Here is a 24166-nt window from a genome sequence, read left to right on the forward strand (position 1 = left end):
CCCCAAAAACCAAAAAACCCCAAAGTCAGTCACTCAAGACAGGTCTGAAAATAAGTGCAAGTTATTTGTCTGATTAACCCAGCTACAGTTAAGTAAATTACACCCTTGTACTATTAGACTTTGCTCCCTTTAGCATTCATGTAAGTTTGTTCAAAGTGGAAGTACTGGTAAATAGATTTTAAAACTGTTTTTAGCAATATCAACCTCTTCTAGAAATTGCAGAAGCATTGCACATATGTAGTTATAACATGTAACATCCACAGACATCTTTATATGTACTCCTGGGTGGGATGGCACTTTAATTCGAGAGGCTCTCTAATTAAAGATGAGCTTTAGTTAAAGTGCCCCTGCTGCCATTTTGAAGCATGGGCATGCTGAATGCACGTGATACAGAAGTTGCTGGAGCGTGCTAATTAGCATACTCCAGCAGACTTGATTTAATTGAGTCTGCTCCGATGCTAATTAGCATGCGTCGGAGCACATATCTGGCATGTATATAGATGCCCACGGAGGATTGTATAGTTTTTAACTAAATGTTTTGCTAGTAAAAGCACAGGGAATCCTTGTTCAGACTAAAAGAGGATGTACAGCTGTTGGTGTGAAGAAATTTGGTGCTCCTCCTACAGTCATACCCGTGAAGATTAGCTAGTCTGAGGTTCAGTTTTACCAGTGGTGAGCTTGAAGTTAATCCTGGAAAACAAAAAGATTTGTCCTGTCAGGTTGACTAATATTTTGCTTTATTTAGCTGAAAAAAAAATCCCATGATATAATGAACATAGTAAATGGGAATTGTTTATAAGCTAATGTACTTTTTTGTTTTCCTGCATCTGCAGATAGAAATAGCAAAGGCTTTGGATCTATTTTATACAATAGATCAATATACAGCATTGTAGCTGTAGCAGATGGAAATTAACTAGACCGATCAGTTTTACTGCTGGTATTCTGAATTCTCTATGAGGGAGAACGGTAAAATACAGGTTTTCCTTACTTTATGCGGGCTCAGTATGTGCACATTCACTCTTATGTGATGACCCTTTTTAGACCAAAAGTTTTGTTATATGCGTGGTAAATTCACTCTTATCTGGTGAAAGCCTGAAGTCAGCTGCCTTGTGCAGTGCATTGTGGGAGTGATGCACACCAAAATATAGTCTCTTGTGTGGATTTGTGCTCCTTGCTCATTGTCTGCAACACGTGTTTCTGTAGTTGCCATCCCCATTATGATAGTGTCCTGTGCTTGCGTGTAATGTCTGCTGTTGGTGAGTGCCAAAATTATCTTGTAGAAATGGGTTTGGGGGTCAGTACAGTCGAGGTGTTGGAACATATCCCTATTTGCTGCATTGTAAAGTGGGTTCCCTTTATGTGAATTCGAGTTATGCGCTGTTTTCAAGGAACACATGTACAGCATAAAGCAACAGAAACCTGTGATGATTTTTTAAGTAGTTAACTGGTTTTGGAGATGGTGACAAAATGATAGTGGCCTGTGATTGATTTCCTATTACTTTCTGGCTTGCTTTATTGGGTATGACTTGTTTACCTTGCCAGTAACGCACAGAGTTTGAAAAACTGGAATTTGCCATGAAAATTAACATCAAAGTGGTTTCTTGGGAGCAATTTGAAGTCCATGGAAGATGTTAAAACAGTGGTGTGATCAGAATGTGAGGAATTTTTATGCCCATTCCAAAAATGCCATATGTGCATGGTAGGACACAAGTCTTTTTTTGGGATGGGGCATAAAATTCCTCAGATCCTGATCATACCACTGTAGGGCTCCCCCCACTCAAACTCCAGGGATCGCGATTGGGGGAGCCCAGGGACTCGGAGCTGTCTGGGGCTAGTGTAATCACTTTATTGTCTGGGTCAGTTCCAGACCCAGGCTGTTTATGGCCAGTGCTGTCAAAATGGATAATTCTTATATAAAAGCCTAAGTCTGTCTGTCTGCCTGTCTGTCCATAATACTTTATTTGCACTCTGACTAGCTGATGGAAACAACCAATCGGAGTGCTCCAAGCGTGGGGGAGCACTGCCATGATTCCAAAGCAGCACTGAGAACTGGACCCCTCACTTCCTGCAAGAGGCAGAACAACAGCAGCATGGGACGTTAGGTGGCGGCACTCCATCTCAGCTCCCTCCCGCTCCCGTGTCGTTCTTGACAGACAGTTGGCCAGTTGTCCATATCAGCCTTGGACAGCCCCAGGCCTGGAACTGGACATGGGCCTGTCTAGGCCCATGGGGACAATCCTTTGGTTCCAGATAGCCCGAGTCAGGTTCCAGACCCAGGGCTCTCCCTAGGCAATGCCAACAGTCAGCTGATTGTTGGCATCAGTGGGGCAGCCCTGGGCCCACTGCAAACAACTGTTCAGCAGTCCTGGGTATCAGGCAGAAGGAAGATCAGTCTGTGAGCAACCCTGGGAACTGGTTTAGCTGTGGCAGTCAGGCAGTTGGGATCTAAAGCTATTTATGCCTCATCTTGGAAATCGTAGTTTCATAGTTTGTAGGGTTGGAAGGGACCTTAAACAGATCATCATGCATCCTTCAATCTAGTCAAGTCTAGCATAGCAGGATGCACAGCTTTTGGGATGGGACATAAAATTCTTCAGATTCCAACTGCTCTGTTATATTAAGTCAAACTGACTTAACTCCTTATGTGGATGATACCTACTTTTTCTCTTAAACTTCCAAACTTCGGTCTGTTTTGTATTGCTACAAGATTAACTTTAAATATTCTATTTCCCCAAACTATCTTTTTATTTTTATTTTAATTCTTTTTCTCTTTACTTTCATTGCACATGATAGAACTATTTTTGCAGCTTTAACTCAATGTCTTACTATCCAGTGTTCAGTACAATCCATCCATCTTTTGTGCTTACTAAAACATCTATATCTTATATTGCAATGGCATACATAAAGAACATTAGCAACTAATCACAAAGCAATCTATTCTATTGCGCAGAATAAAACTGCTAATCTGTGAAAGGACAGTATTGCAAAATGGTTTGTAACCCACAAGATGTCAGCTTAATTTCAGTTCAAAGTCAGTTAAAAATAGACTAAGAAGAACTGACACTCAGTTAAGTGTGCTGCACCATTCAGGAACCAAGAACTGAAATGAAATAAGTGGGTCATGTACATCACTTCAAGGTGTAGCATTGGGGAAGAAAGGAGCAGAATGTGTCAAGCTGCAAGTACTGAAGAGTATTGTAAAACTTTTGCCCTTACCTGCTAGGTGAGGGAGGCCTTAAACTAATGCAACAGTGGATTTTGGAAGTTAAGAAGGATGCCTCCTGTAGGAAGTTTTCCTCAAGGGTAAGGCAGATCGTGGTGACCATCATTGGACAGGCTGTTCAAGTCAGAGCCTCTTTCTAGCATAGTTTCTGCCTTTTTCCTTTCTAGTACATATAGCAGTTGTACTCAAAACTTAAGATCATGGTGGGAAGATTTTTCTTTTCTGAATGATGTGGCCTGCTATCTTGCTCCAGGATTGACATGAACATGTAAACAGGTGAATACCTAATTGTCTAGCGTTGTCATCTAGTCTAAGTTGAATGTGTATCATCAACCTTTTGATTAAAAAAATAAAAATAAAAGTAGTGTTATAAGTGTTCCCTACTCAGGAAATTATGGTAGGGCTGTGTGTGGTATAAGAATATTTTATTTTTTTCCTTTATTTGTTGTTTTATTTTTCCTTCAGGCAACTTGCAGGAAATATTAAGTAAAAGAGCGCAAAATGTCACTAGTAGGCCAGCAACTGGTATAAATCATGACTGTGCTATGCTAATTAGTGGTTTTTTGTTTGGGCTGGTATACACACACAATATCAAGAATTAAAAATCTATTAGGTATTTAATCATAGTTGTAAATTTGTCTTGAGATTAAATTGCCCACCTCCTTTCCAGTCAAAATTTGCCCCTCAAAAAAATACCACTTTCTGTTTGTGATTTCCCTTGTATGGGTGGGGAAGTCATTTGGAAGAGATGGCTCTTAGGAAGCTATTAAACTACTCTTTACAACTGGTCATTCTAAACTTCTCAGGGAATTCCCAGTTCCCAAGAGAGAATTCTGCTATTCCTTCTGTATGAGTTTTCTTTCCAACTGAAGGCTTTGTATTTCTCCAGATCAGGTATAAGGATATAAAGCTGAATTTTGGAAAAGAGAGAGATCACTTTATACCCTTGAAAGCATCTAGATATTATCTAACGAAGTCTCTGTAGAAAGGCACCAAAAAACCTTCTGTATTATGTCCTGAAGATTCAATTCTTGACATTTTGAGGAGGAGAAAATCCTGAATCCTTGATGGCTTGAAGGCATCTGCTAGATGGAACAATAACTCAATATTGTGTTCTACTCTACTGAGTGTTTTTTCTTTACAATTTTAATTCAGTATTTTTGTTATTGGCAGGAGTATGCCAAATCTGGCTTCTGACATAAATTGATATCGCATTAGTATTGGGGCAGAAAGTCTTCTGTTTATCACTAATAAGATGCATTTTATTGTCAATGAAAATTTCCCATTTAATCGATCAGGATTTCTCTGTGTGCTGCCATCTAGTAAGATATGCTTTGTTCTTTAAATGGAGTACACAACTTACGGACTACTTACGTATTTCAACCATAAATTCAAAATGAACTCTTATTTCTGAAAAATACTAGATAAGACTTCATTTAAGAGACTTGAGAAATAAAACGTTCCAATAGGGTAGAGGCAGACTATTCCTCTTAAGTTTTTCCCCGTCAGAAATACTTGCCCATCAAGTATTTATAACCATCAGAATATTCAGTGCTTTATTTGCATGTTGATCTTGCAACAGCCTGATAACCTGCTGCTTTTTCAAGAAAGTAACTTTCCTTGAATGTGAAATTGTTCTAAGTACCTTCTTCTCCAAAAACTGGGAAGAACTATGCTAACCTTGAAAATTTCTGGACTGGCAAGGAAGGATATGCATGAGTGAGTAGGTAATTTGAGAGCCATGTCTATACCATGAAAATGGCTCCTATTTTAAACAGTATTAACTAGTCATGGTGACCACAGCTTGTTGATTGTGGTTTTTAAGCACAACTTGCTTAATCTTTGCTAGGGGCAAGGTCTTATTTAAAAAATCCATGCCAATTAAATAGCATTAGCCCATTTTTTAACAGCACCTACTCTTATAGGCAGGATATGGCCAAACTGTGGAAATCCTGCTCCCGTTTCATCTATAGAACAGGAACATAACTCCCTGCTTCTCTGAATATTTCCTCATAGGATCACTCTTACTCTCTATGTCTTGTAAACGTTGCTAGGGGGAGAAACTCTTTGGTGGTCCCAAGCTTAAATCCTTTTTAGAGTACTGATTTTATATGTTCCTTTTTGAAATTCTCTTCTGCTGGGGAATCTGCTTCTTGCTTCATTAAAGCTGAGCTGATGTTCTAAAGGTGATGTTGCAGAATGGCACATGATTGCCACTACCAGAGAGAGTTTGCCCTTTCATCATGCTTTTAGCTGCTTCTGTTACTTTTGGAAATGGCAAAATATTTAGACCTAGCTGAAAACCATGAAACATTTGCGATTTTACATTTTTTATTGGAAAAGTATTTCTTTAAATGCGAGATTTTTAGTTATCCTTTGACCAAATAGTTTAATGGAATCAAAACTTCTCACCCTCAAAGGCTACATAAAGCTGTCCAACACAGGTTTAGGAATATAAATACATATTTTGTCAAAAGTCTGATCTTGTGACTTCTTTATAGTCATAGACTGGGGCAGGGGGCTTGTACACATGAGGAAATTACCTCTTTTAGTGGTTTAATTGCCCTCTTTAATAATTTAATTGCATAACAGTACACGTTTGGTGGTATGTTACAATTACATTTTATAACAGTGTACATTTTCGGCCGTATATTTTGATTTAAACGACTTTTTTTTACGTAGCAAACTAAAACACATCCCTTGTATTTTAGTTTGCTACGTAACAAATTACAGCAACATTCCTCATGTGTACAAGGGCCCTATCTGGAGAAAGCAGCAGGGACAGTGCATGGGGCGCTGGAAGCCCAAGCATGCTCCGGGAAGCTTGGGCGTAGCAGGCTTCTAGTGCCCTGTGCACCATCCCGGCCGCCTTCTCCAGCTGCCAGCACACCCAGCAGTCAGTCGGCAGGAGCATGTGTGGGAGGCTCAGCTGAGGGGCAGGGGGGAGGTGAAGAAAAGTGGCGAGGGGCCTGATCTTTTTTTTCCTTTTTCTCCGAGAGCCTGCCTGCATCTCCTGTGGCTGGGGAGTGAGTTGCTGGTAGGTCACGCAACCCCTGAGTTGTGGGGAACCCCAGTGCCTTCCTTCTGCAGCAATGGTAACCCCTGGGCAGCACACACCAGCTGGTACCTTGCTTGGGTGGTGCTGCTGTCGCAGAGGGAAGCACCAGGGCCCCCTGCAGCATGCCCCCCAGCTGTGGGAGAGGCAGGCAGTCTCTGAGGAAAAAACTGCGCTCCCCCCCTTCAGGTGGAGCCTGCCTGCTCTGTGGCTGGGGCCCCAGCACTTCATTCTAGCTCTGACTTCACTGCATATCTGTTTGAAATGCCTCGGGATCTATAATAATAACACGCTTGTTCTGTCTGTCTGGAGCACTCTGGTTGTTTTAGTAAGCATTGTGATTAAGCCCATTATTATTATTATTATAGATTTTTAGTTTTTTCTATGTAGGAAAGAGAATTGCAGGCAGTCCTTGACTTATAGTCTTTCGAGTTGCAACGTTTCGCACTTACAACATTTATATTGACACCCTGTTTCAACTTTACAACGCCAGTTTCGACTTACAACGCTCGATCTGATGCAGTGCCACGCCAGTGAACAAGTTCTCTGCATTGCTCAACTCCCTGGAGAACATCTGTCCAAACTGCCTTGGACACTTTCTTTAAGAAAGCAGACAAGACTCCAGAAAAACCTGCAGCCAAGACTCCTAAAAAGACTCCAGCCAAGAACCCTTCGAAAAGTCCAGCAAAGTCACCTCAAAGGAGTCCTTCCAAATCAATATGATTTGCTATTTACAATATAAATACATTAATGTAGCTATATTACTCATCTATAATGGATTGAGTACAACATTCTGGGTTATTTTTGGTGAAAATAGGGTATCAGGCCTTGGTTCAGGAATGAATCCCCCATTTATAACCTTGTTTCTTATGAGAAAATTGGTTCAGAGTTACAACGTTTCTACTTGATACGCGGTTTTCAGGAACCAATTGTGTTGTAAGTCTGAGGACTACCTGTATGCAAGTTTTCAGAGAAGGTGAAGTATAAGGTAAGTAACTGTGCCTTTGTATACTGCTTGGGTAGTATTATCTTAGAGCATTGATTCTTAACCAAGGTGCTGCAAGAGTCTTTTGATGGGTTCCATGGGGTGCCACCCAATCAGCACTGTTAGGTGTACCAACAACTACAGCTGATTCACAAGACAGATAAGCCCAGAGATTTCAAATAGAAATCCATCATGTCAAACATTTTGACCTGTTGTGGTCTTTGTAACAGACGAATTGTTCTATTATTTTTTTAATGTAAAAAAGTGACAAATGGGAACTGGCATTTTCTGAGTAGTGATTTGAGTCTAACACGGCTAAGAACTACTGCTTAGAGCACAGAGAGAATTTCATGCAACCTGTAGTCCCATAAAACTATTTAACCTTTTAGACTCTTTGAAATAGCATATTTCCATAAAACCTCACAATTCAGGGCAGATGGTGAGTTTAGTCATGCTCTGTAAACAGAATATTGAAAGCAATTCCAACTTTTCCTCCTGAGATTCTCACTTCTAAGAGAGTCCACCACATTCATTTTTGCAAAACAACAGTAACTTTTGCTGCTGCTTGTCTGTACCTACCTGTTTGAATTTTGCATTCGCTCATATACATTCAGGTGGTGGTCTCCTCTTCTGCAAGCACTGAGAATGCTAGACACACAATTTCACTGCTTTTATTCTATGTTTATATGATAAATTTACTGTATTTTGAAGTGACATTCTTAAGCACTGCTCTGGACAGGCTGCTTTCTAAACCAGAATTACTATAGCTAAACCTGCATGCTATTTCAGATGGGCTAGGTGAGTGCCAGTTATCTTTACCCATATACAAACACGTAAGGGTGGGAAGAGTAGTTGGTGAGAACTAGGTTCGTCAGGGGTTGAGGATGCAGAAGACAGAGAGAACCTAGGAACAATGGACGAGGAGTCATGCACTGGAAAAGTCCACGTAAGTACTGCGGGGTCCGATAGGCATCAGGGCGAAGGGGTACTGAGGGCACCCATCGGGGGGCTTATGTGTCTCTGTACTAATGCTAGGAGTATGGGGAACAAGCAGGTGGAACTCACACTCCTGCTTGCTAACAAAGACTTTGACCTGGTTAGACTATCTGAAACTTGGTGGGACCCTACCCACGATTGGGCAGTAGGCATTGAGGGCTATAGGCTGCATAATTATAATAGAGTGGGGAAAAGGGGGTTGGGGGGCATTGCTCTCTATGTTAAAGAGCAATACATGTCCTCAGTAGTCAAGATGGGATTTGAAGAGGGGCAGATTGAAGTACTGTGGGTCAGAATACAAGGGGGTCAAAGTGAGAGGGGCTTGGTAGTGGGAGTATTACAGACTGCCACACCAGGAGGATGAGCTAGACCTAGAATTCTCAAGGCAGCTCTCAGAGGTGGTTCACTCAAGGGATATGGTTGCCATGGGTGACTTTAACTACCCTGATATCTGCTGGGAGGTGCAATCAGCTAGATCTGACTGATCACGTTGGTTCCTAACCTGCATACAGGACCTTCACCTAATGCAGGAAGTATATGGTTCCACTAGGGGAAATGCCTTACTGGATTTGGTGTTTGCTATAGGGGATGACCTGGTGGGAGATCTGCATATACAGGGTAATCTAGGAGATAGTGACCACCAGTTTCTGGAATTCACTATCCGTCGAAAGGTGGGAAAGATAACAAGTAGGGCAGAAACGGTAGACTTCAAAAGGGTTATTTTCAATGAGCGTAGGAGGTTAATAAGTGAGGCACTGAAGGACAAGAGCCTAGGTGAGATGGGAGTCCAGGAAGGATGGTTGTTCCTCAAGGGAACAATCGTTCAGGCACAAAAGGAGACGATCCAATTGCACATAAAGGGTGGTAAGGGGGCCAGGAAACTCTCTTGGTGAACAAGAAAATTCAGGATAACCTAGGGATGAAAAAAGAGGCATGCAGACTGTGGAAGCAGGAGGTAGCCACCAAGGAGGAATGTATATATTTGGCTTGCAGGGAGCTAGCAAGAAAGGCTATGACAGCAATGGAACTCAGGATGGCAACAAAAATGAAGGACAACAAAAAGTCCTTCAGGTATATAGAGAGCAAAAAGAGGGCCCAGAATAACTTAGGACCCTTACAGTACAGGCTAGAGCAATTAGTGACAGATAGGAAGGACAAAGCTGAGCTCTTCAATGAGTTTTTTTTTTGCATCAGTATTCCTGAACAAGGATAAAGACATATCACCAAACTGGACTATAGACAGGCACAGGGGAGACACTGTTCCACCAACGGTTAATGTTGACCTAGTGAAGGGGCATTTGGAAGAGCTTGATGTGTTCAAGTCAGCAGGCCCAAATGATCATCATGCAAGGTGCTGAAGGAATTGGCTGGTGTCATAGCAGAACCACTGACAGAACTGTTTGAGCACTCATGGCACTTGGGGCAGGTCCCAGGGGACTGGAAAAGGGCCAATGTGGTCCCTATTTTCAAAAAGGGAAAGGAGGAAGATTCAGGTAACTATAGACTGGTTAGTCTCATCTCTATCCTTGGGAAAACCCTTGCAAAAATTATTAAAGAATACATTTGTGTGAGTCTAGCAGGAAAAGTAATGCTGAAGGGCAACCAGCATGGATTCATAGCAGGTAGATCCTGCCTGACGTTGTTTCTTTTTACGAGCAGATCACAAACTGCTTAGATGCAGGAGTTGAGGTGGATGTCATATATTTGGATTTTAAAAATGACTGATACGGTTTCACATCCCATTGTTGTAAAAAAACAAAACAAAAAAACCCCCGAGTGGCTGTGACTTAGATGATTACACAGTCAGGTGAATGGCAAATTGGCTAATGGGACACACCCAGAGAGCGGTGGTAGATGGGTCAGTATCGACTTGGAAGGATGTGGGCAGTGGAGCTCCCCAGGGCTTGGTCCTCAGGCCAGTGCTGTTCAACATCTTCAGTGAGTTGGACAAGAGCGTAATGATCACGCTCTCCAAATTTGTGGCTGACATTAAATTATGGGGCAAAGCAGATACTGGAGGGCAGGGAGCAGATTCAGGTGGATTTGGACAAGCTGAAAAGGTGGGCAGAACAAAATAGGATGCAGTTTAACAAGGATAAGTGCAGAATACTGCACCTAGGGAGAAGCAATCGCCAACACACATGCAGATTGGGGGAGGACTTTCTAAGCAGCACAGCAGCAGAAAGGGATTTCGGAGTCATAGTTGATTCAAAGATGAACGTGAGTCAGCAATGTGATAAAATGATCAATAGAGCTAACCGCACCCTATCATACATTAATAGGTGCATCATGAACAAGTCTAGGGAGGTGATACTCCCCCTCTGTGTGGCACTGGTAAGGCTGCAGCTGCAGTACTGTGTTTAGTTTTGGGTGCTGTACTTCAAGAGGGATGTGGATAACCTTGAGAGGGTTTAGAGGAAGACCACTTGTATGATTAGGGGCCTGCAGGATAGGTCCTACGAGGACAGGTTGAGGGACCCTAGATCTCTTCAGCCTCCTGAAGAGAAGGCTGAGAGGGGATTTAGTGGCAGTCTACAAATTTGTTGGGGGGCTGGAGGGGGTGGGGAGCAAGGAATAGAAGATACTCTGTTTACCAGGGTGCCCCTTGGAGTAACTAGAAACAACGGCCACAAACTGACAGAGCAGATTTAGACTAGACTTTTAGGAAGAACTTCTTTACAGCTAGGGTTGCCAGAATCTGGAATGAGCTTCCAAGGGAGACTACTCTCCCTTACCCTGGGGGTCTTTAAGAAGAGACTGGACAAACACCTGGCTGGAGTCATCTGACCCCAGCACTCTTTCCTGCCCAGGGCAGGGGGTTGGACTTGATTTTATGTGGTCCCTTCTGACCCTGAAAATTTATGTAATTGATAGGAAAGCACTGCTTAGTCTCTAGGGTCTTGGCTGGAACATGTTCAGGTCAAGCAGACTCTTGAGAAAACAAATTGCCCAACTCTAACAGGTTTCTAAGTATATGTATGCTGAGATTTTAAATACCCACTAACTTGGCCAGATTTAGTTGGATATTCACAGGAAACACAGACAGAGACCATAGTGGACTTTTTAAAAAGCAGTATAGGATTTATGATTGCAAATGTTTGAAGTACCAAAGAGTTAGATAAATAAGTCATCAATTTTATTAGGGTCAAGATTAAAAGGGAAGAAAAAGCTACACTAAACCTGAAGAAGGAAATCTCATTACATTGCAGAATACATTTCCAGAAATTCAAATAGGTCTTGGAATAGTGCTAAAAATGGTATTAAGGAATAACTGTCGTCCATTCACTTAATTAGCTAATAGTCAATCTTTGAAAATGTAGGTCCAACTTGATTAGGTCAAAAATGAACTGAATGATGTCATCTGTTTTACGCCCCAGTGGATAGTAGTTCATATCACAAAACTGTCATGCCCTGCATGATGCAGATTATAATATTTTCTTTGAAGTGGCCTAGTAGTGACTAGCTAGAATGTTGTAACTGATATTTAAGGTACAAGAATAGAGCATTACTTTTGCACCATCCTTTCCTGTACTTTTTGACTAGCTTCAGTCAATTGCCTGTTCAGTTTTACTTTTACTAAATTAAAAATGTCATTCCTGTCCAGTTTAAAAGTATGAATAAGAAAAATGACAAAGTAATTAAGAAAAGAAGAACAGCTTAGTGTAAATATACTTTAAATATTGGGGAAGAATAGTGCTAGGGCAGAGTGAGATCAAGAGTACAATCTCAAACTAAAGATATAAATGAATGAGAGAAATGTAGCAATAAGTCAAAGACTGAAAACCAATTAGTCTCCAAATATCTAAGTCAGTAGTCATCCAAAACTAGGTGCACCTGTTAAAGGAAAAGCATTTGAAGTGGGTTAGCAGATATTACTAAGAGCCTGAAAGAAATTTGGTTTCAGTATTTATGAGAGCATCATATTATAGACTAGAATACATTTTTCATTGTGGAAAGGTAAAATGACAAAAAGGCTGTAGATCCTGGTAGGGAACAGTAGTTGGGGAAATTAAAACAATGAAAAGATGGTAAAGCACCAGACCAACATAAGATACAGTCTAGCCTTTGTACTGCTTAATTTTCACAGATGAATTGGGGAAATGAGAGCTGTTTAAATAGGCTTTTAATGGTATGCTGAAGTTAGGAGAAGTACCTGCAAATTAGAGGGAGGGTGGCTAATACAATTTTTATATTTAAGGAGTGATAGAATTTTTAATTCCAGGAGTGCATGAAATAATGGAAAACTTGAAGAGAGATAGTAACCTTCAGATAAATTATTGCATAATGCCCCTTTTGCCAGTCCCGTATATTAGATCTATAGAAACATAGGTTTAGAAGGGATCTCAAGAATCATCTAGTCCAAGGGATGGTATCGCAGACCATTGCTTGCAACTCAGCCTCTGCCATGGACCCTTTCCCCTCCACCCCCCAGGTATCAGCATATGCCTTGAAAGAGGCAGGTGCTAGGCCCCTTGGGGTGCCTCCCCTGCTGCAGCAGAGACTAAACTGAACATGATAGGCAATAGGGCTCTGGAGGTGCCTCCTCTTTTGCTGAGGCTGGAACATGCTACTGATTCCTTGAGTTGCCAAAAATCGGATCTAGTCTGTTCATAGGCCCGAATCTGACCTTCAGGTCATAGGTAGCCATCCCTTGATCCAGTCCAACCCTCTGCCCAGTCATTGGGTTCACTGTTGGTAAAATATGCAGATGGATAACATACCAGTTTATTGAAATCCTTGAGTGAAGGTGATCTTGCAGATTCTTTAGTTGGATTGTTCCGGTTGCCTACAGTTCTTTAACTTGGGAAGAAAAGTCTTGGTTGTTCATTGTTTTCAGTATCTGCCTATGCTGCAGACTTTGCACATGAACTAGCTTTGGTACTGGAAACAGTCAAACTATAACAGCACTGAAATTTACCCCTGCAAAAAGGTAAATTAGCTCCCTTTGAGCTCCATGGAGTAATCATAGTCTACTCGCCTAATTAACTAATAGTCAATCTTCGAAAATTTAGGTTCAACTTGATTAGGTCAAAAATTAACTGAATTGGGTCTTCTGTTTTATTTCCCAATGGATAGTAGTTCCTATCACAAAAGTACCACATAGTTTCTAGGGTCAGAAGGGACCTGAACAGATCATCAAGTCTGACTCCCTGCCCTGGGCAAGAACGAGTGCTGGGATCATAATACCCCAGCCAGATATCTATCCAACCTCCTCTTGAAGACCCCCAAGGTAGGCGAGAGCACCACCTCCCTTGGGAGCCCATTCCAGAGCCTGGCAGCCCTAACTGTGAAGTAATGCCTCCTGATATCAAGCCTGAACCTGCTCTCGGTCAATTTGCGGCCATTATTCCTTGTTATCCCAGGTGGTGCCCAGGGGAACAGAGCCTCACCTGTTTTCCGCTGGTCCCCCCCCCCCCCAGTGATTTTATAGACAGCTACCAGATCTCCTTTCAGTCTTCTCTTGTGGAGGCTGAATAGATTCAGGCCCTTTAGTTTATTTTTATAGAGCCTGCCTGCTGCCCCCTGCCCATGCGAGTGGCCCTCCTCTGGACCCTCTCAAGGTTAGCCACATCCCTCTTGGAAGTGTGGCTCCCAGAACTGGACACAGTACTCCAACTGTGGCCTGACCAGCGCCACATAGGGGCGAAGGATCACCTCCCTGAGCCTGCTTGTGATGCATCTGTAGATGCACAACAAGGTGTGGTTAGCCTCACTGACTGCTTTCTCACATTGGTGTCTCATGTCCGTCTTGGAGTCAACAATGACTCCAAGATCCCTTTCAACCACTGTGTTGTTGAGAAATGTGTTCCCCAGCCTATAGGTATGTTGCAGGTTCCTTCTCTCTAGATTCAGTACCTTGCACTTGTCTGCGTTGAATTCCATCCTATTCTCATCCGCCCACCTCTGTAAACTGTCTAGATCTAGCTGGATTCTGTCCCTCCCTTCTAGTGTGCCCACTTCTCCCCATATCTTTACGTCATCAGTGAATTTGGACAGTGTGCTTTCCATGCACACCTCCAAGTCACTGATTAAAGATGTTGAACAGTGCAGGCCTGAGGACCGAGCCCTGGGGAACTCCACTGCCCGCATCCCTCCAGGTCGAAAACGACCCATCCACCACCACGCTCTGGGTGCAACCATTGAGCCAATTTACCACCCATCTGACTGTGTAGGCATCAAATCTGCAGTCACCTAGTTTTTTTTATGAGAATGGGGTGAGAAACGGTGTCAAAGGCCTTCTTGAAGTCCAGGTAGACGACATCCACCTCAACGTCTGCATCCAAGGACTTTGTGACCTGGTCATAAAAGGAAACCAGGTTAGTTGGGCAGGATCTGCCTGCAGTGAACCCATGTTGGTTGTCCCTGAGCATTATCTCCCCTGCTAGGCCCCTGCAGATGTGTTCCTTGATAACTTTCTCAAAGGTCTTCCCAAGGCCCAAGGTGAGACTAACTGTCCTGTAATTACCCAGGTCCTCCTTTCTCCCCTTCTTGTAAATGGGGACCACACTGGCCCTTTTCCTGTCCTCTGGGACCTGGCCAGAGCACCATGAGCACTCATACAGCCATGCCAGGGGCCCTGCTGTGACCTCCGCCAATTCCTTCAGTACCCTTGGATGAAGAGCATCTGGACCTGCTGATTTATATATGTCCTGCCCCTCCAAGAGTTCCCTGCCTAGATCATCCCTGACCCTAGACATGGCATTGTGTTCCCTGAGCCTGTCCGTAATCCTAGTGGGGGAGTTGTCCCAGTCCCTGCTCAGAAATATGAAGGAAAAGAACTCGCTGAAGAGATCAGCTTTTTCCTTTGCTGCAATCACCAGATTGCCAAGCCTGTCATGTAGGGGCCCCATGTTACCTGGTGCCTTCTTCATATTCCCTTCTTATGTATTTGAAAAAGGACTTTTTGTTATCCTTAATTCTGGTTGCCAGCCCTAGTTCTGTCTCTGCCTTGGCCTTCCTAACTGCCTCCCTGCAATCACGAGCAACGGAGGTACAGTCCTCCTTGGTGATTGCCCCTTGCTTCTACTGATTGTATGCCTCCTTTTTTGCCCTCAGGCCCTCCTGGATGCCTTTACTGAGCCAAGTGGGCTTTTTAGCACTCTTGCCTACTTTGGTTCGCGGTGGGACTGACTCCCTCTGAGCTCAGAGGACCGTCTCCTTAAGGAAAAACCACCCACCCTGGACTCCCAACTCATTGAAGCTCCAGTCCTCAATGACTCTTACTAATCTCCTTTGCTCATTGAAGTCAGCCCTCCTGAAATCAAGGACTTTTGCCTTACTGCTTGCTTTCATCACCTTGCACCGGATAGTAAAGTCCAGCAGACGATGGTCACTAATGCCTAGGTAGTAGAGCACCTGCAGATCCCTCACCAGGTCATCGCCTGTGGCAAGGACCAAGTCCAGCAAGGCATTTCCTCCGGTGGGATTGTGTACCTCCTAGGTTAGGTGGAGGTCCTGTATGCAGCCTAAAAACCTATGTGAGCGTTCAGACCTGGCTGACTGATCCACCCAGAAGATGTCTGGGTAGTTTAGGTCACCCATGACAACTACATACCTTGTCCTTACAGCCTCTGTGAACTGACCTGAAAATTCCAGGTCCAGCTCATCCCCCTGGTGAGGCGGCCTGTTGTAGATGCCCACTATCAAGTCCCTTTCCCCACGACCCCCTTGCATTCTAACCCAGAGTGCCTGAGTTTGCCCCTCTTCTGAACCCATCCTGATCATTGAGGATGTGTACTGCTCATTAACATAGAGCACTACACCCCGCCCCTTTTTTCTCTCTACTCTATCTCGTCTATATAACCTATAACCCTTGATGTCTACTGCCTAGTTGTGGGTAGAGTCCCACCAGGTTTCTGTAAGTCTAACCAGGTCTGGGTTTTTGCTAGCTAGTGGGAGGGCGAGTTCCTCCTGCTTGTTCCCCATACTTCTAGCATTTGTGTAGAGGCATTTGAGACCTCCTATGGGTGTTTGTGTTGTTCTCTTGTTCCCAAGCTTATCACTCTACCTGGGTTTTTCCTGCTCGCATCACCTGGCTTATCGTCGAAGTATCGTCCTATACCTCTGCATCCCTATCCCCCGATGAACCTAGTTTAAAGCTCGCTGTACCTGGAAAAAAAAACACGCTTACCTTTCGGGGAGAGATGTAGCCTGTCCCGCCCTAGCATGTCTCCTGCATGGAAGCGTGGGTCGTGGTCGAAGAATCCAAAGCCCACCCGGTAACACCAGCTCTGAAGCCACCAGTTGACCTCTCCGATGCAGGACCCGTGACGCCGTCTGCATCTGCTCACCGGAAGAACAGATGAGAAAACCACCTGTGCTCCCATCTCCCTAAGCTTGCCCCCCAGAGCCTTATAGTCTCTCATGATGTGGTCCAGACTACTCCCAGCTGTGTCATTAGTGCCCACATTGATGGGGATCATGTCCTGCATGATACAGATTATAATATTTTCTTCCAAGTGGCATAGTAATGAATAGCTAGAATGTTGTAGTTGATAATTAAGGTACAAGAGTAAAGCAGTAAGTTTCACCATCCTTTCCTGTACTTTCTTGAGTAGGTCCAATCAATTTCCTATTCAGTCTATTGTTAGATTTACCTTGGTACCTAGATATCTCTCCACTACACAGCTGTTTGCAATACAGGCATGCTCTCAGACATTGGGACACAAGCAATAGAGAGCACTCTGTGAGCTAATAGCAATAAGAAAAAATGAGCATAATTTGAATGACCTCTATTGCACTGTACAAAAGAATGATATATACGTTCAGCAAGTGGTATGTTGGATACAAATGGTCTAGGCTCAAAAGAAATGCATGGGTGTTGGCAAAAAGTAATAGTTCATACTTAAATAGCAAAAAGAGTTGTCCCTAGAGATTATAGCTTAGCTAGCTGAGTTTGCTTGCATAATTATTGGAGATGATAGCGGAGAAGAGTTTAGGGCAGTGGTTGGCAATATCTTACTAATTGTGGGCCTCCCCTTATGAACAGATGGGCGCTGTGGGTTGCCCATCTGCTGCTGCATCACAGTCCCTGTTCTGTGCATAGGGGCTAATCTCCTCTTTCCCACTATGCTCAAATGCAGCCTCCTCTAAAAGACATGGGGAGGGACAATTAGAGTTGTTATTTTGGTAAGCAGAGGCTCCAGTGTTTTGGGGGGGGGGGGCAGCCCTCTGCACGGAGCTGGGATTACACAGTTTCTAGAGCTCTCCATAGCAGCCAGCAGCAAGGGGATTAGCTGGCCCTTAGTCAAACTATCCAAAGCAAATCTGATGGCTAAGATGTAACAGGGCATTAGTGCACCTTTAGTGAAATGCAGGTCAGATCCCATTTCTTTTGGGGCTGGATCCAGCTCACAGGTCATAGGTTGTGGACCTCCCTGGTTTAGGAGATGTGGTATCTTTTTCCAGGTCCTCCACTCATTCATTGTGTTGCCTTGGGAAAGTAATTTACTCTCAGTGTCTTGAAGTGCTTTTGAGATCATCAAATGGAAATTCTATGGAAGTGAAAAGATTTATGTATATGTTTAATTTAGCTTTAGTGGAGGTTAACTAGTATAGATTTTGCTGTCAGAGTCTGAATTTGGTTGTCATGTGTGAATGAGGCAGCTGGCAAACACAGCAGAACAGATATTGCCATATGAAAACTATAAAGTTAATAGATTTTTTTCCATAAGTGGATGCAAGATAACATTTAGGGCTAAAAATAAGTATAACAAGTGTTACCTGGATAAATTATGTAGAGGTGATGAACCAGAAATAATTGTGGTGGGTTTGTGCATGATTTTTAAAAAAAATGTAATCTACATGATATAGTATAGAGATGTTGCGTGTGAAATTTGTCCCAAGTGTAAATTTTATCCTTAAGTTAGTTGGGTTTGAACACAACTATTAAAGTTACTGCCAGTCCATTGGAAAAAAAATGGACATACCTGGGGGCAGATCTAAGGGGGTTCAGCTGCATCTTCACATTTCACTGGCTCCTGTGATTCTTGGTCCACCCAAAATTTAAAACCAATTGTCTGTCACCAGAAGCAGCACTTCTGTTTATGCAGCAGTGAGGGAGTCAATTGACTTAGTGGCTCATTGTAATCTACCTGATTCCTTCTAATCTCTTCATTCTACAGATATTGAAGACCCTCTCTCATTTTAATAGTCTTAGTATTCTACTAGTTAAACTATCTTTCTTCTGAAATCCTGCTGTCTGTTAGCTGCTCCTCTTATTGCCAGTAATCCCTTGATTGAAGATAATCTCTACCATGGTTTTGTTGATAAATCTTGAGTTGATTTAAGATTCCAATCCTTAAACCACGGATCTGTCTGTAGAAGTTGTGGATCTTTCTGCCAGGGAAAATAGTCATAAACCAGGATTTCTCGCCTTTTCTTTCCTCCATTTTCTCTTCTCTGCTTTAAGGCCAAGACACTTTACTTTGAAGTGGGCTGCTGCTTGGTTGAGGTTACCGTGCTACTGGAGTTAGCAGCCAGCTCCATCCAGTCCTTGATGTTGGTATCCGTTTTCTTGAGAGAGGCCTTCAATGTGTCTTTGCAGCATTTTCTTTAGCCACTGTGAGATTTCAGGGGCTACTAAACTAAAGCAGTTGTTTTGGGAGTCAAGAGTTGGACATCTGCATGCAGTGTCTGGTTGAAACAAAGTTGGAGTTTGAGGATCACTGACTCTAATGGAAAGATCACTGTACAAATGCCAGCATCTTTGCTGAAGCCAGTGCTACCCCAGTGCTACCAACACTGAGTCAGTGATCCTCTTAATGTTGCTCCTATTTCACAGCCCTACAAACTTTTTTAACTAGCTAAAAACATTAACTCAGATGTAGAAATAACTTTCAGTAAAGCATTGAATGCACGATCAAGATGCTCAAGAAGACTCAGTTGAAACAGGACTAAAGAAACAGCATCTTTTTATTGTTTGCCTAGTTTGTATTTTTTTTATCATAATATGTGATATAGCAAATTAATTCACATTCCAGTAAAGTGTTTGTTTTACTCTTGAACTGAATAATAGAGTGCTAGGCCCCTTAGCATATTAGTAAAGCTTTTAGGTCTTTGACCTGGAGAAAAATGTGTGTTGTGTTATATAGAAAGATGCACCATATTATCTGCACCCCCCCTTTTCAAAATCCTAGATCCACTCATGGATGTAATGCTTTAATATACATTCAAATAAACTTTTAACAATTCTGTTTTATTAAAACAATGGTGGGTTTTCCAGAACCTGTGTTACCAGTTGCCACTTAATGCCCTATTCCCAAATGGGACTGGTGGAGGGAATATAAAGTGTATATATTTTAAGTTCTGGCATGCCAAGGAGGGTAGTAAATAGGGAATAGTTACTCTAGAGCCATCTAGTTCAATGTTCTCCTTCTGGTATCCACTTTAGCCACTGTCAGATATGGGGAACTGGGCTAGATGGGCCATTGGTCTGGCCCGGTATGGGACTTTCTGTATTTTTATATTCTTAGAGGTAAATGCTGTGGACAAGAAGGATTCATTTCCCAAGTGCCTCATTAAAACTACCACCTGAATTGCTTATAAATCTAAAACATTGTTTTCTGGCCAGTCCCTCTTTTTAGAATCGTGGCATTGGAAGGAACCTCTAGTGCCATATAATTTAACCCCTTATACAAATGCAGGATGAGCTTTTCCTGAACCATTCCAGACAAATGTTTATCCAGATGCTTCTTGAAAAACCTCCAGTGAAGGAGGCTCCTGACTAGCCTTTTCCAGTGTTCTGTTATATTTTTATATTATTTTCCCCCAGAGATGTAATCAAAACCTTTTTCACTGCAGTTTAAACTAATTTCTTTGTGTCTTGCTCTTTATGGCAGGGGAAAAGAATTTATTCTCCCTCTTCTTTACAAAAATTTGAAAATGCTATCATGCCCCTCCCCCCTTCTAATTTTCTCCAAACTAAACATTCCCAGCTCTTTCAGCCTCTCTTATTACTTGCAATCCAATCCCTTTATCATATTTGTTGCTTGCCTCTGGATCTCCAGTTTCTCCAGGTATTTCTTGAAATGCAGAGCCCAGAACTGGACAGAATACCTCAGTTAAGGCCTGTCTAACACTGAGTGAAAAGAAAATATACCCGGCTGACCCAGGGTACTGCATGATCCTTAACAGCACTCTCACCTGAGATGTTTCCCAGACCCATCTATGTTGCCAACAGTACTAACAAAAATTCTCTAGGTAGCCCAATAAGCTGGTCTCAGTGGAAGATGCCATGCTGTGTAGGCTCTCAGAAAAATGTGCTTCCCACAACTGTCATTTTCCTAGCCCAGCTTCACCCTTTAGTGAAGGGCAAGTGCAGTGAATAAGAAGACAAAGAAAAACTGAAACTCACATTCAGCAAGCTGCTCTTGTCCCAACTCCCTTGTCTCCACCAGCCCTAAACATGCCAGTAGCGGAGCTGGTCTGTCTGTGCTCCTAAGACATCCCTCCCACAGCTGCTGAGTTTGGACGATCTCTGATGGCTGGTGAAGAACTGGCTGTCTTCTCCATGTCCCCTGGCTGCTGGTTGTTCTCCTGGTTCCGACAGGTCCACAACTTCTGGTCTCAGCTGTCCTGCAGAGCATATCGGGTTCTGGTCCTCTTCTTCCCCGTGGGCAGCTGCAGGCTGCTTTAAGAGGGCCAGTACTAGACTCCCTCTGTCAATTTGAAGGAAACATTGACTTGACCTCTGGATGTGTGGAGTTGGCATTCACACACAAGTGCTTCCTTTGGGCTTCCTTTTGGCCGCCCCTTCGGCCAGCAGCTCTCTCCCTCACAGAGTGTGCCCTCAGCAAGTTTGCAGATGGCACCAATCTCGGGGGAATAGTAGATACGTTGGAGGGTAGGGCTACAATTCAGAGAGACCTTGACAAATCGGAGAATTCAACCAAAAGAAATCTCATGAGGTTCAATAAGGACAAGTACAAAGCGCTTCATTTAGGACAGAACATCTCATGCACCGGTATAAGTTGGGGACTGACTGGCTAAGCAGCAGCTCTGCAGAAAAGGACCTGGGGGTTACAGTGTGTAACAGGGTCTCTGTTGGGAGCCCTGTTACTTGGAGAAACACCTGGAGGCTGTTAATGATGACACCCAGCCAGGTGTGGGAGAATTCCCCACATTGCTCAAGACTGGCCAATTGGATGTAGCTTCCGGGGATAAAAGTAGAGGGAGGACCCGGGGAGAATGCCTTCGGGCAGCAGCAGATGGACAGAGGGTGTGATCGAGACTCCAGTGGAGAAGGACCCCAGTAGTTGGACATGTGATCCAAAGGGACGCCGAGACCGAGAGACTTGGAAGACGGCAGGTCAGCAACAAGACTAGTTACTTACCGGGGGACTTCAGCTGTTGCAGTGAGTCTGGAGAAGAGCCGAGGCCCCGTGATGTGGCTAGGTGGGGGATCCCTGATTGAAGAGGGTGTCTCAGGGCAAGACATGGGCAAGGGAAACTTGTAGTAACCCCAGAGCTTGGTGGGACTGTTTCAGGGTTTTAGGTGCCGGCACTGACAGTGTGGGAACAGCCGGAGTCACTCCCGGCACAAAACATGGGGATAGACTGAGACACGCAAGAAATGCGAACCACTAACAAGGCAATTAGCAGCAATGAGCAGAGACATGGGCAGGGGAAGCTTATATCAACCCCTGAGCTCTGTGGGACTGATCCAGGGCTTTAAGTGCCAGTACTAATGGAGAGGGAGTAGCTGGGGCCGCTGCTGGCACAAGACGCCTGAAAAGAATAAAAGGCACGGTGAGCACGAACCACTAATGAGGTAATTAGTGCTACGGAGCACCGGTGGGAACTTACCTGGAGGTTTCCAAAGGCGGGGGTCCCCTCCAGAGTCCAAGAGTGATTCAGGTAGCAAGTTGAGTGGGCTGCTGCCTGCAACCCAGTCTTCTGTAAACAAAAAGAAAATAAAAATACCTGGAATGACTTAATGTGTTGGGGGTAGTTATTCTGTGAGTACCAGTTAACATCATATCAATCTCTCTAAGATCAAAGTCGTGGCAGGAGAGAACCAGAGGAAACAGGTGGTATTACACAATCCCAATAACACAGTGAATAAGAAGCTGAACATGAGCCAACAGTATGTCCTTGTTGCGAAGAAGGCTAACGGTATACTGGGCTGTATGAGCAGGAGCGTTGCCAGCAAATCAAAAGAGGCGATTTTCTCCCTCCATTCTGCACTGCTGTGGCCACACCTGGAGTACTGTGTCCAGTTTTGGTCCCCCCCACTACAGAGAGGATGTGAACAAGTTGGAGAGAGTCCAGTAGAGGGCAGTGAAAATGGTTAGGGAGCTGGGGCATATGACTTCTGAGGAGAGGCTGAGGATATTGGGCATATTTAGTCTAAAGAAGAGAAGACTGAGGGGTGATTTGATAGCAGCCTTTAACTACCTGAAGGGAGGTTCCAAAGAGGATGGAACCAGACTGTACTCAGTGGTGGCAGGTGACAGAACAAGGAGGAATGGTCTTTGTGGAGCCTGTGCCCCTCTTGCCGCTCAGGCTATCGGGGTGTTTCCCCTCCCCTCAACTTGCCTGCCACAACTTGGATGTTAAACGCACTTTAAGAGGGGTCTACAGTGGAGATCTTTTCCTGGATGGGCCTCCCGATAGATGGTGGTACTCACGGTTGTCCGACGTGATGTTCTACGAGGCTCTGCCTCCCCTGCACCCCATCCACACGCCAACTGATGGGTAACGCGCTACAGATGTTTCCTGGCTCCGTATGACAGCCTCAGACCGGTTCCCAGGGTTCCGGTGGCTCTCCCTCCCTTCTTGGGGACGATTTCTTATAGAAAATACTCCTCTGAGTCAGGAGGAACTGCAGGGTTATCCCCTTTATTCCAGCCCCCTCTCGGATCCTCAGCTGCCTCCTTTCTCCTACCGCAAGCAGGGAGCTCCCTTGCCTCCTTGGTGTAAGCCTCTTCAGGTGGCTGAACGGGTGCTCCTGCTTGACCTAGTCTGCCTCCTGCTTTGCCTCCCGCAGAAGGCTTAAAGCCCTTCCCTAGGCTGCCTGCTGGAGCCTTGCAGGCTGGGTCGTTTCCTCCCCGTGCCGGAGCTCGCCCCACGAGCTGCCAGCCCATGCTCTCTCTCTCCGGCTCTCTCCCCGTCCTTGCTCTGATGGGGTTTTTCAATCTTCCCGCAGCGGCCAATACAGCCGCTGGGATTGGCTCAGCTGTTCCCCACGCTGGAAACGGCTGATGCCACAGCCGGTGTAATGCCGGTTCGCGTGGCTCCTGCTGCTCTCCAGGAGGTACGTACGCCCCGCTGTGGGCTTGTTCTTGGGGTCTGGGGTCCGCGGGCTCTACTCTCTCCCCCTCGAGCCTGTGGGGGCACCTCGCCGCCACAGTCTTAAGTTGCGGCAAGGGAAATTTAAGTTATAGATCAGGAAAATAACTTTTTCACAAGGAGGATAGTGAAGTACTAGAATAGGTTACCCAGAGAGGTTGTGGAATCTCCATCCCTGGAGGTTTTTAAGACCCAGCTAGACAAAGCTTTGGCTGGGATGATCTAATTGGGGATGGTCCTGCTTTGAGCACGGCTTTGAACTAGATGACCTCTTGAAGTCCCTTTCAACCCTAATTTTTCTATGGTTCTGTGATTATCTGGGTAGTAGTGTTCATAGTCTCACTAATCCTAATTGTGTAGTTATTTGGTAGAGTTAAATTACAGCAAAATTAAAGCTGTTCATATCCCTTAACTGCATTTGCAACCTGTGTGTGTATTTGTTTTGTTTTATTTTATTTTTAAGAGTAACTTATATTCTAAATTTTTCTGTATGTGTAACATTTTACCATAAATTACTGACATTCTCACCTTTTAATCTCACTTTTTAACATTTTTATTTCAGAATTGTATAGATTCCAAAATATTCCATTTATTCCCATGCAATTCCTGGATATGT

At 43.9% G+C, this 24166-nt stretch overlaps 1 protein-coding gene across 6 annotated transcripts in view; it reads left to right on the top strand.

Moving 5' to 3' along the window:
- The window catches only part of EIPR1 (EARP complex and GARP complex interacting protein 1), a 208321-nt gene that overhangs the window by 44620 nt on the left and 139535 nt on the right, over positions 1 to 24166 (top strand). The window lies entirely within an intron of this gene.

Source organism: Alligator mississippiensis, chromosome 1 (genome assembly GCF_030867095.1).
Source record: "Alligator mississippiensis isolate rAllMis1 chromosome 1, rAllMis1, whole genome shotgun sequence".
Classification (NCBI taxonomy): Eukaryota; Metazoa; Chordata; order Crocodylia; family Alligatoridae; genus Alligator; species Alligator mississippiensis.